This window comes from Somniosus microcephalus, chromosome 6 (genome assembly GCF_052327205.1).
Source record: "Somniosus microcephalus isolate GS21.2 chromosome 6, FLI_Smic_1.0, whole genome shotgun sequence".
Classification (NCBI taxonomy): domain Eukaryota; kingdom Metazoa; phylum Chordata; class Chondrichthyes; order Squaliformes; family Somniosidae; genus Somniosus; species Somniosus microcephalus.
In genome coordinates, this window is record NC_140992.1 from 262,881,104 (window position 1) to 262,893,906 (window position 12,803).

Below are 12,803 nucleotides of genomic sequence, written 5' to 3' on the forward strand. Positions count from 1 at the left end.
AACTCTTCAGACACAAACTGTGGTCCATTGTCAGAGCAAATCTGTTCAGGCAGCCCATTCCTGGCGAATATGGTTCGTAAAACTGTGATAGTTTTTTCCGTGGTGGTTGAGGACATTTTTATTACCTCTGGCCACTTAGAATGTGCATCCACCCCAATTAAAAACATCGAGTCCATGAAGGGACCAGCAAAATCAATGTGCACCCTTTGCCATGGAGATGAGGGCCACTCCCATGGATGCAGAGGAGCTTGTGGTGGGGCGTTTTGGACCTTGTGGCATCCTGCACAGCTCTTGGTCATCTCTTCGATTTCTCTATCGATTCCCGGCCACCACACAAACGCTCTGGCTAAGCTCTTCATTTTTACCCCACCCAGATGACCCTCATGAAGCTCATTGAGCACTCTATCCGTCAACTTAGGTGGAATTACTACTCTGGATCCACACATCAAGGTTCCCCTGCACACTGACAGCTGTTCTCTTCTCGGCGAGAATGCTGGCAGCAGTGGTTCGCCATGTGCTGGCCATCCCTTCACCGTTAAATCATAGACCCGTGATAGTGTCAGGTCATTCCGTGTTTCCTTTTCTATGTTTGCATTCGTCACAGGGAGACATTCGACTATGGTCAAGTGGAATAACTCCATTGGATCCACTGCAAGGTCTTCTTCTTCCACCGTCGGCAACGGTAGGCGTGACAATCCATCAGCATTTCCATGGTGTTTAGTTCCTTTGTACTCAATGTCATATTGGTGTGCCCCTAGGAAAAGGGACCATCTCTGCAGCCGTTGTGCTGTCATTATCGGTACGCCCTTCTGAGGGTTGAAAATGGAGACAAGAGGTTGATGATCGGTTAGTAGAGTAAATTTTTGACCGTGCAGGTAGTGATTGAACTTCTTCACCCCCCACACTAGGCTGAGGGCCTCTCTGTCAATCTGGGCGTAGTTACGCTCGGCAGAAGTTAACGAGCGTGACGCAAAAGCTATCGGCCTCTCTAAACCATCAAGGAATTTATGTGACAGTACCGCCCCAATGCCGTAGGGAGACGCCTCACACGCCAGCCTGATTGGCAGTGCTGGGTTGTAGTGAGCCAAAACTTCCCTTGAAGTGATTAAGTCCTTACTCTTCTGAAAAGCACGCTTACAATCATCGCTCCATTTCCATGCTACCCCCGTTCGTAGCAGGGCGTTCAGTGGATGCAGAATTGTCGACAAATTCAGCAAAAACTTATGATAGTAATTCACCAACCCGAGGAATGACCTCAGTTGCGACACATTTTCAGGCGCTGGGGCCTTAACAACCGCTTCAATTTTGTCAGGGGACTTATGTAACCCCTCTTCATCAATCACATGGCCACAATACGATATCTGTTTCTTAAAAAATTCGCACTTGGGGCGGTTGGCTCGCAGCCCATGTTCCCGTAGTCTAGTGAGCACCTGTTCTAGGTTGTTAAGGTGTTCACTGTCATCTTCACCTGTTACAAGGATGTCGTCCAAGTAACACTGAGTCCCCGGAATCCCTTGCAGGACTTGTTCCATCGCTCTTTGCCATATCGCCGGAGCCGATGCTACTCCGAATACCAATCGATGATACTGGTAAAGACCTTTGTGAGTGTTTATCGTGAGATACTTCCTAGAGGACTCTTCAACCTCCATCTGCAAATATGCTTGTGCTAGGTCAATTTTTGTAAAACGCTTCCCTCCAGACAGTGAGGCGAAGATGTCTTCTATCCTTGGAAGAGGATATTGTACTGTGTGAAGGACTGGGTTCACCGTCACCTTGAAATCCCCACAGATGCGAATCTTCCTTGGCTCCCCGGACTTATTGCTTAACGTTTTCTTCATGACAGGAACGATGGGTGTCGTCCACTCGCTCCAGTCAACCTTAGACAACACGCCCGCCTTCTCCAGATTCTCCAGCTCTGCCTCGACGGCTGGGCGAATTGCATATGGTACCGGTCTTGCTTTGAAAAACTTGGGAACTGCATTCTCTTCTATTTTTATCGAGGCGGTTACGCCTTTAAGCGTGCCCACTTCTTGTTGAAATACCTCTTTGGCGTTAGCTAAGATTGTTGACAATCGTCCAGGAGTGACGTCTTCATCTTTTTTACCGTCCACCGTCATTGCATGAATGGAATGCCAATCTAAGTTTATCTTCCTGATCCATTCCCGTCCCAATAACGGTGGTCCACCATTTGGCAGTATGTAGAGATACAATTTCCGTATTTTCTTGCCATTGTATTCGACAGGCACCCTTATTTTTCCTCTGGGGTATACTTTTTGCCCCATATACGTCGTCAAGACGATGGATGTCTCTCTCAAGGGTATGTGTGAAAATAGCCGCTCGTAGTCTCGTCGATTCATGACGGTTAGCGCTGATCCTGTATCCAATTCCATTTTAACTTGGGACCCTGCTATCGTGAGGGTGACCCAAATGGTTCGGTGATCCTCTTTTGCGATTACATTGTGAAGTTTGAGACAGCTTAGTCTCCTGTTCCCGGATTCACTATCGCTCATCTGGTCTTCGGAACTACTGTCCGTCATCTTTTGTACTTTCTTGTACGGTTCCTTAGTAGCCTTTTTGTTGTCGCTGGTCTTCTTCCCAGACCTGCAAACTCGTGCAATGTGTCCCATCTTCCCGCATTGCCTGCATATTTTGTCTTTGGACCAGCAGTCCTTCTGGTCATGGTTAGTTCTGCCGCAGCGATAACATTTTGCAAATCCCCGTGTCATTTCGTGGGTGCCGTATTCCTGTGGTTTTTGTTGAATTTCTGCAGCTCCCCTGGCTGCTGCTTCATACGATACTGCCACGCTGAAAGCCTTATCTAGCGTCAGCTCTTTCTCTGAGAGTAACTTCTTCTGTGTTCCTTCACGCAGGAGTCCACAGACAAATTTGTCCCGTAGGGTATCTGCCAGTCCTGCTCCGAACTGGCAGTGCTTTGATAGCTTGTGTAGTTCCGTAAGATACTCAGCATTGCACTCATCTTTGTGCTGAGTTCTCCTGTGGAATTTAAATCTTTCTGCTATCAACAGCGGTGCAGGGTTTAAGTGTTCCTGTAGGACAGCAACAATTTCGTTAAAACTCTTCGCCTTCGGTTTGGCTGGAGTAATCAGGTCCCGCAATAGGTCGTACGTTCTAGTGCCCATTAAGTTTAGCAATATCGATGCCTTTTTCCCCTCCGCTATTTCGTTTGCCTCGAAATATACCTCGACTCTTTCCACATACGTGGTCCAGTCCTCTATTGTATTATCAAAAGCAGTGATACAGCCAGTCTTCGGCATCTTGCAAATCTAAAATGGCGCCTTCTTCCCCGATTTAACAAAATGGTGCCTCCTGCGCTTTGCCTTCTTCCCCGCTGTTGTTAGCGCTACTTTCCACGGTTTCTTGCGCGTTTAATATTGATTTTTTTTCTTTTATTATTTTCCCGTTGTGGAGCGGACCCTCTGGGACACTTCCCTCCCTCTTCTTAGGTCCGAACGCTGCCCGGCTTCGAAGCACCGGCCGCGCCCTGTGTGCTCCACCCTCTCTCTCTCTCTGCTTCCCGACTCGCTGCCCGGCCCCGTTGAAAAGCCACCCGATCGAGCTCTAGCCCGCCGCAGCCCAGGAAGGATCAGTGCACTACCTGCCACCAGCCCGATTAGCTGGGAAACCACAGACCGAGGAACCAAGCCTGGCTCTGGACAATCTCTCCTGCAAGTTTTCAATCCGACGATTTGGAGGGCGGTTGCCCACGGTCGACGCCCGTTTCTCGAGTTTCTTTGGATTTTATTTATTTTTATTTTTTTTTCTTCTGGCTTCGACCTTCAATAACGTCGTCTGAGGTGCTGCCGAGTTGCAGGTAAGTTCGTTTCTTACTCGTCGCCAGTGTTACGTCCGTGAATAATCGAGACACGGACAGCAGGAGCGAACAAAATCAGTCTTTACTGGTGGAAGTCCATCGTGAAACTAAAAACAGAGGCTCACTAGCGCCTTTTATACAGGGGTGGTCACTGCCGGTACTGCAGTCTGAGACCAGTTATTCTCTTAAAGGTACATACACAACAGTGCCCATTGTCTTAAATGCTATGATACCAGGGCTGTCCTGTCGACTATTATGGATCAATAAGCAGTTTCTATTTTCCTGTGGATTCCTGGCAAATTAACTGATTTACAGAATAAAATCCACAAAAGGTTATAAGGCCCAGTTCTGACGAAAGGTCATTGACTTGAAACGTTAACTTTGTTTCTCTCTTCACAGGTGCTGCCTGACCTGCTGAGTATCTCTAGCATTTTCTGTTTTTATTTCAGATTTCCAGCATCTGCAGTATTTTCTTTTTGTATAAGTATTTGATCCTTGGTAATTTGGTAATGCACATTCCATGAGTACAGTAACATTTTAGATTGGTACAGAGGTGCAGGTTTTATTAGGCGCTTTATAGCCTTCTGGACTCAACATGAGTTCAACAGTTTGAGATCATAATCACTGCTCCCACTTTTTTTAGACAGCAGTTGCTGGTAATGATTCTACTTTTGTCATTTTCAGCACCTCCAGCCCTGCCTTTTATTTCTTTTCTTGCCCCATTACCACCCCTTTTTACCTCGCACCATCATCCCTTTTGTTATTTAATCACTCCTGCCTTCCACCCTATCACAGACCTCCCTTTTGTTCTTTCCTCCCCTTTCCCTGCCTATGTACTTGCTTAAAACCTTTTTTTATCTCCAACTTTTTCCAGTTCTGATGAAAGGTCATCGACCTGAAACGTTAACTCTATTTCTCTCTCCACAGATGCTGCCTGACTTGCTGAGTATTTCCAGCATTTTCTGTTTTTATTTGAGATTTCCAGCATCCGCAGTATTTTGCTTTTGCAGGTTTTATTGTATGATGTGTGCTATTTTCAGGGTTATCTTGTTTCTGTTTGTTTTAACCTCGTGTGCAATCACTTGATGAAGGCAAGGGTCAAATAACCTTTTGTTTCAGCTTGCTGTGGAAAGTAACGTGCCAAACATTTCTGAATCATTTTTTGTTGTTGTTTTCCATGCAATTGAGAATTCGGAAGAGGCCTTTTACATGCATTTGGTCATTTGGTATTTCATAAATAACTGCTTTTCCGACATTCAGTCTTGGATGAGCTGCAATTTCCTCCAGCTAAACATTGGGAAGATTGAAGCTACCATCTTTGACGCTTGGCACAGCAAACGTTGTAGCCTTGCCACTGACTGCGTCTACCTCCCTGGCCACTGTCTCAGGCTGAAACAGACTGTTCACAAGCTTGGCGTGGTAGTTGACCCCTAGCTGAACTTCCAACCCCGTATCCCCTCCAACACAAAGACTACCTACTTCCACCTTTGTTTTTAACATTGCTTGCCTCTACCCCTATCTCAGCCCATATGCCGCTGAAACCCTCATCAATGCCTTTGCCCAAAAAATTAACTAAATTAAAACTTACATTTCGATTGGGTAAAGAAATGGTGCCTGGAGCCAGGCGAATCAGCCACAGCACCACCCAGTGGCAGGAAGCCTGCAAGTACATCTGGACTGCTGCTGCTGTTTACATACAGATTTCCATTATAAATGTTTACATAAGAATTTTTAGTTGTAAATACTGACATTAATAGGCCTGATTCAAAATCATGACACGGGAAGAGTACGCCATACACAAGATTTTGAAGGTATCCTACATAGAGGGCTTTGTGTGTGCCAAAAAGACCGTATGTGGTTGGATGACATTTTCTATGGCATAGCGGTGTGGAGGAGTTGGAACAAAGATGGGAATTGAGTCAACCTGCAGCATGGCAGACTGGCTCATTAATGTGATCTGGAGGAGAAGATTTGCCATTCTGCACCAGATAGTTATCCAAGCTTATACCCTAACTGGTTGGGCGGTCCCAGCTGGACAAGCAGCAGGAAGCTTCCAAACGCAGATTGGGTGACCGCTTTGCAGAACACCTCCGTTCAGTCCGTAAGGGTGTCCCCGAGCTTCCGGTCGCCTGTCATTTTTATTCACCGCTCCACCTCACCGTCCTTGGCCTCTTGCATTGTTCCATGGAAGCTCAACGTAAGCTCGAGGAACAGCACCTCATCTTCCGATTAGGCACTTTGCAGCCTTCCGGACTCAATATCGAGTTCAACAATTTCAGATCATAACCTCGGCCCCTATTACATTTTTACTTATTTTTTTTCCACCCCTTTGTTTTGGATCTTCCCCCCCCGCCACCTTTCCTTTTTTTTCTCTCTCCCACACGGCAGCTGTCTCCCATCCTGCCAGTACACTTCACACCTAATCTTGCCGTCTTTTGTCTCCACTGTCCTATTACCATCTCGTCTGGTTTTGAATGCCTCTTAATGTCTCTTTTACTTCTTTTACTTCTTTTACTTCTTTTGTTCTATCGCAGCCCCGCCTTTGATCTATTTTATTTCCTTTCCAGTTTGATAAAGGGTTTTGACCCGAAACGTCACTCTAATTTCTCTCCACGGATGTTGCCTGGCCTGCTGAGTTTTTCCAGCATTTTCTGTTGTTATTTCGGATTTCCAGCATCTGCAGTATTTTGCTATCGTACCAGGAAGCTTCCAATGCTTTGTGCTGATGAGGGACATGGTTTTATTTGGTAAACTTCAGGAATACCCCTGCAAATATCTTGGAGGTTTCTAAGTCATGTCTGTTGCCACCCTGTATCTCAGCTTAACTAATTGGTCTTTGTCTCTCTGGGAAGTAAATTTGTAACTATCAAGCAAAAAGAAACTCTTCCAGTGTGGATTTTCTAGTTATTTGGTATGGAGAATCTTAAGCATAGTGATGGATTTCCACCTGTGTTGGATCCCCAGCTGACCAAAATAAAAATAGCAAAATTGATTGGCTATGGTTGTTTCTGTTGTGGGCGGGAAGTTGGGTGGAGACTGTGTAGCCAGTCACACACCATTGCAGGAATGGGGGGACAAGTTGCTCAGCTTTGCTGCTCCAGTTGTGTTGACTGACTCCCGCTTTATTGGAGGGGGAGGGGTGCTGCATTTATCTACTCACTAATTTTCATTCAGAGTAATGCAAATTATTCAAATTCTTAAGAGTAAAAAGGTTGACCTAGTTAGATTTTTCATCTGCACCCTCCCCCCCCCCCCCCCCCCCCCACTCCCCGCCCCATCTTATTTAAATAATTGCCAAACTTTGGATAGACATTTTAAAATTCACTGTTGTGAAGTTAGTTTCTTCAGGTCTGATCTGGGGGAAAAATTCAGTATCGCCCCGTTTGGGGCGCCATTATCGGCCGTGCGCAAAGTTTAGCGCCTGGTGCTAATTATCGCCTCCAACAGCAAACTTGGCTTTTATCGCCCCTGGAGGTGATTGGAGCGCTAAATCAGGCGCTTCACACCTGTCTTAAGGTGCAAAGGCCGAGGAGCGAGGCGCTATCTCAGAGCGCTGGCGAAGCAAGGAAGGGCCAATCAAAATAAACCTGCAAAGTGCTGCTCAGTACCCAAAACTCCTTCACACAGCGTTGAATCTCTCCAGAAGTCTCTCTCTCTCTCTCTCTCTCAGAATGCGTGGTGCAAACATGTCACCGACAAAAAAAGGCAGGAAGCGTTCGCCTTTAAATAGTGCTCCCCTAGTCCCTTCCTGACAGCATAACGCTCCCCTCAACTTGTCGTTGCTAGCGACAGGCGGTAAGGCAGGGGGCGCCACTCAATAACCGGTCCAGGGCGCTAATGGGGCGTTGCGCACTCGACTGATGTCACAATCTGCCAGCGCAGGAGATCGTGGCGGTAGTGTTTAGCGCCGCCACAAAATGTGTAGTTAATTTCACGAGTGACGCAAACATTGCTGCGCCCGGGCGCTAGTTGCTTTGTGCCCCATTAGCGCCCTCTTAAGGCGCTAACGGGAGGCGCAAACAACTGAATTTTTCCCCGAAATTATCAGTACACTCTTATTTACTGAACTTTCAAATACCATTGAAATGTGAGTATAGACACCCGGGGCTGGGAAACATACCCACCCAAAGTGGTGAGCGGTGCTGCTGATAAATTTGCCACCTATATCTTCCATCTAGGAAACCAAATATAGCAGGTCTCCAACCAGTTTCTCAGTGATTTTAAATCAGGACTGTCTTTTCATTCCACACACACTAGCAATGTACATTATCTTGATAGGTTCTGGGGAAGCCTTGTGCTGAGTACGCATGTGAAAATATCATTATGATGTTGCAAAAAGGTGGTGCTGTACGTGGTCTCAACAATAACAATAACTTGATTTATATAGCACCTTTAACGTAGTAAAACATCCCAAGGTGCTTCACAGGAGTGTTATCAAACAAAATTTGACACAAGGAGATATTAGGGCAGATGAGGTAGGTTTAAAGGAGGAAAGAGAGGTGGAGAGGTTTAGGGAGGGAATTCCAGGACTTAGGGCCTTGGCAGCTGAAGGCACAGCTGCCAATGGTGGAGTGAATAAAATCGGGGATGCTGAAGAGGCCAGGATTAGAGGAGCGCAGATATCTCGGAGCGTTGTTGGGCTGGAGGAGATTACAGAGATAAGGAGGGGTGAGGCTATGGAGGGACTTGAAAACAAAGATGGGAATTTTAAAATCGGGAGCTAATGTCGGTCAGTGAGCACAGGGGTGATGGCTGAACAGGACTTGGTGCGAGTTAGGACACGGGCAACAGAGATTTGGACGATCTCAAGTTTACGTAGGATAAAACGTGATAGGCCGGCCAGGAGTGCATTGGAATAATCAAGTCTCAAGGTAACAAATGAGGGTTTCAGCAGCAGATGAGCTGAGACAGGGGAGGAGTCGGGCAATTCTTCTGGCGGTGGAAGTAGGTGGTCTTAGTGATGGCGCAGATATGTGGTCGGAAGCTCATCTCGGGGTCATATATGACACCAAGGTTGCGAACACTCTGGTTCAGCCTCAGGCAGTTGCCAGGGAGAGGGATGGAGTTGGTGGCTAGGGAACGGGGTTTGTGGCGGGGGCCGAAGACAATGGCTTTGGTCTTTCCAATATTTAGTTGGAGGAAATTTATAGGTCTCCTATAAAACGCCTCAGCTATAGGCCAGTTAAAGGTTCTTTTCTCCTCGCGTTGGACCTCATATTGCCTAAGGTTTGGGACAGGTTCTCCAGTAGACTACAGGAAACTCTTTTTTTTATCCGGCACCGACGGGACCGACGTGGTGCCGGTTCATCAAAAATTCCGGATAACCGAGAGCTATAGTAAAAGATACGGAGAGCTGAGAGCTCCGTATAAAGCAACAAACCCTGTTGCTTAGCAACAGGTGCAGAACAATGGCCACAAGTTCCAAGCGTCTCTGTAGCTTAGCAACAGCTGCAGCCACACCCTTGCACAGCAACAGATCGAGGAAGGCAAGTACAATATGAAGTAAAACTTACCTGAACCTACTCCTGAATTGTGCCAGTTAACCGAGATTTCCGGTTATTTAGGTGCCGGTAAATCGAGAGTTTCCTGTAGATTAGACAAACCGAGTATAAAGCATCCTGTTAAGTAATCCAGCGTGTCCAGGTTTTTGTATCTTTCATGTTTTCCAGGGCTTGAGGTGTCAACGCTGAACAAACCATCAGAAATGATCACTCGGTTGTTGTTTTCTGGTCTGGCTATGCAAAAGAAAGATAAAGTATGTTGCTTACATCTTATGGTAGCACTTGTGACCAATCCTTTGCTCCCTATACATAAATTTTGAGAACTAATAAATCAGGTGAAAACAAACGAGAATTAACAAAGTGTTTAACGGTGAAATTAGAAGTTTACATGCTTCAGGGCATGCCCCAACTGAGTTGTGGTTGTGTATTAATGCCCTTTGGCATCCATCCAATATATCCCCTGCATCTAAAAAATCAAAGTGTTTCCATAATTAGGACAGCATTTCTGCACTAACATCAGCCAAAGGTTTTAAATATAGTGCAAAATACAGTAGTGTATCCCTACTCCTCCTATCTTCTATGTTTCTATAGGGTACTGAATTTGGATGATCAGCCATTGATCTCATTAAATGGCGGAACAGGCTCGAGGGGCCGAATGGCCTACTCCTGCTCCTATCTTCTATGTTTCTATGATTGTTGACGCTCACATTAGTTGTACAAAATATTTTTCACCAACACAGTACTGCGAGTTGGCAAATTTGGTTTGGCTGCCGAATACGCATGTAAGATACAGCTGTATCATGTTTTACGCGTTATTTAAAACAAGATAGATGTGCATAGCAATCATAAAATTCAGCCATATCCAGTCAGGTGTTGCTGAACACGCATCGAACCAATCACTGTGATTCCTGCGCAACTTCAGCTTGTAATCAGGGACTCTGACTCTCCGTGGCGCAGAGAGAATGCCAGCACTCAAAGAAATGTCAAGACCAACCAGCATATGTGCTATTGTTGGCACTGCTGCAACCAGATTCTATGCAGATCATGGGCAAATTGCATCTGATCCTTTCAAGGAGGTGACTATTGATCCAGTAACATGGGACTCATCTCAGACAGGAACACCTAAGTGCTCAGGTGCTGGCACTACCTGAGAGAGCTGAAGCAACCTTGATTGCATAGTCCTTCGAACTCAATTGGAGTTTTTTAAAATCTAAAATTGCTTCCACATTTCATTTGGGTCAGAAATTGCACCATCTGCTGTCACACTAGTTAGAATGAGAACATTGGACAACCAAATGAATGGTTGATTGCATCCTACACGCCTACCACCTTGCAAGGCAAAAGCCCATGGAGCAGATTATGGATCATGCCACCTGTTCTTTGACTAATTCTTGAGCATTTCCCAATCAGATTCCAATTAATAGCATATGCAGATCTACAGCATAAAGCAATTTTCACACAATTAAGATACAGTACTACCTAGACGTTACTGCAACACACACCAATCCCTGTGGCACGTTGATTGTGACGGCTGATATTATGGCGTCTTTATTGTGCTCCTCCATTTGTCCAAATTTGTACTGCTTGGTATGTGCAGTAAAGAAAAAAAATTCCTACCTGATAGGGTCTTTGGTCTTGTAAATGATATTAGACTTTGGAATCAAAAACCCAATTTCTAAATTTGTGGATGACACCAAATTGGGGGGTGGGGTGGAATAGTTAATACTGAGGAGGACTGCAACGAATTGTAGGAAGACCTTAATAAACTTGCAGAATGGGCACATAATTGGCAAATTAAATTCAACACAGATATATGTGAGGTATTACATTTTGGTAGGATGAATAGGGAAGTCACTTATTACTTGGAGGGTACGAGTCTGGGTGGGGTAGAGGAGCAAAGGGATCTCGGAGTACAAATACACAAATCACTAAAAGTAGCAACCCAGGTTAACAAGGCCATAAAAAAAGCAAACCAGGCACTAGGGTTTATTTCTAGAGGGATAGAATTGAAAAGTAGGGAAGTTATGCTAAACTTGTATCGAACCTTGGAATACTACATACAACGCTGGTCGCCATATTATGAAAAAGAGAGGGTGCAGAGAAGATTTACAAGGATGATACCAGAAACGCGAGGGTTGCATATCAGGAAAGGATGAACAGGCTGGATCTCTTTTCTCTTGAAAAGAGAAGGTTGAGGGGTGACCTAATAGAGGTCTTTAAAATTATGAAAGGTTTTGATAGAATAGATACAGAGAGAGTGTTTCCACTTGTGGGGAAGAGCATAACTAGAGGCCATCAATATAAGATAGTCACCAAGAAATCAAATAGGGAATTCAGAAGAAACTTCTTTACCCAGAGAGTGGTGAGAATGTGGAACTCGCTACCACAGGGAGTGGTTGAGGCAAATAGTATAGATGCATTTAAGGGAAGACTTGATAAGCATATGAGGGAGAAGGGAATAGAGGGTTATGCTGACAGAGTTAGATGAGGAAAGACGCGAGGAGGCTTGAGTGGAGCATAAACACATGGACTGGTTGGGCTGAATGGCCTGTTTCTGTGCTGTATATCCTATGTAATCCTATGTAATATGCCTCTCTACTGGGTGGATAATCTAATCATTTATGTAACACATTTTTGGTGGGGCATGAGGAGGGAAGATTGTTCCCACCTTTAAATAGTTACTTATATTCATCCTTTCAGTTGTCAGCTGTGGCTTAGTTGGTAGCACACTCGCCTCTGAGTCCGAAGGTCGTGGGTTCAAGTCCCACTCCAGGGACTTCAGCACATAAAGCTAGGCTGACACTCCAGTGCAGTGCTGAGGGAGCGCTGCACTCTCGGAGGTGTCGTCTTTCGTAAGAGATGTTAAACCGAGGCCCCGTCTACTCTCTGACATAGATGTAAAAGATCCCAAGGCACTATTTCGAAGAAGAGCAGGGGAGTTATCCCCGGTGTCCTGGCTAATACTTACCCCTCAACCATCATAACAAAAACAGATCACCTGGTCATTATCACATTGCTGTTTGTGGGAGCTTGCTGTGTGCAAATTGGCTGCTGCGTTTCCCACATTACAACAGTGACTCCACTTCAAAAAGTACTTGATGGCTGTAAAGCGCTTTGAGATGTCCGGTGGCCGTGAAAGGCGTTAAGTAAATGCAAGTCTTTATTTTCTTTCTCTCTGTTTGTTCTTGTCTCCATCTGTGTTGCCTCCAAGTCGGTTTACAGTAATGGACACCAAAGTTTTATAAATAGAGGCATAGAGTACAAAAGCCAGGAAGTTATGCTAAACCAATATAAGACACTAGTTCGGCCCCAGCTGGAGTATTGTGTCCAATTCTGGGCACCACACGTTTGGAAGAACGTGAAGGCTTTGGAGAGGGTACAGAAGAGATTTACTAGAATGGTTCCAGGGATGAGGGAATACAGTTATGTGGATAGACTGGAGAAGCTGGGGTTGTTCTCCTTGGAGCAGA

At 45.5% G+C, this 12,803-nt stretch overlaps 1 protein-coding gene across 2 annotated transcripts in view; it reads left to right on the plus strand.

Annotated features, from left to right (window-relative positions):
* Positions 1-12,803, plus strand: part of wwox (WW domain containing oxidoreductase) — a 1,068,632-nt gene that overhangs the window by 155,618 nt on the left and 900,211 nt on the right. The window lies entirely within an intron of this gene.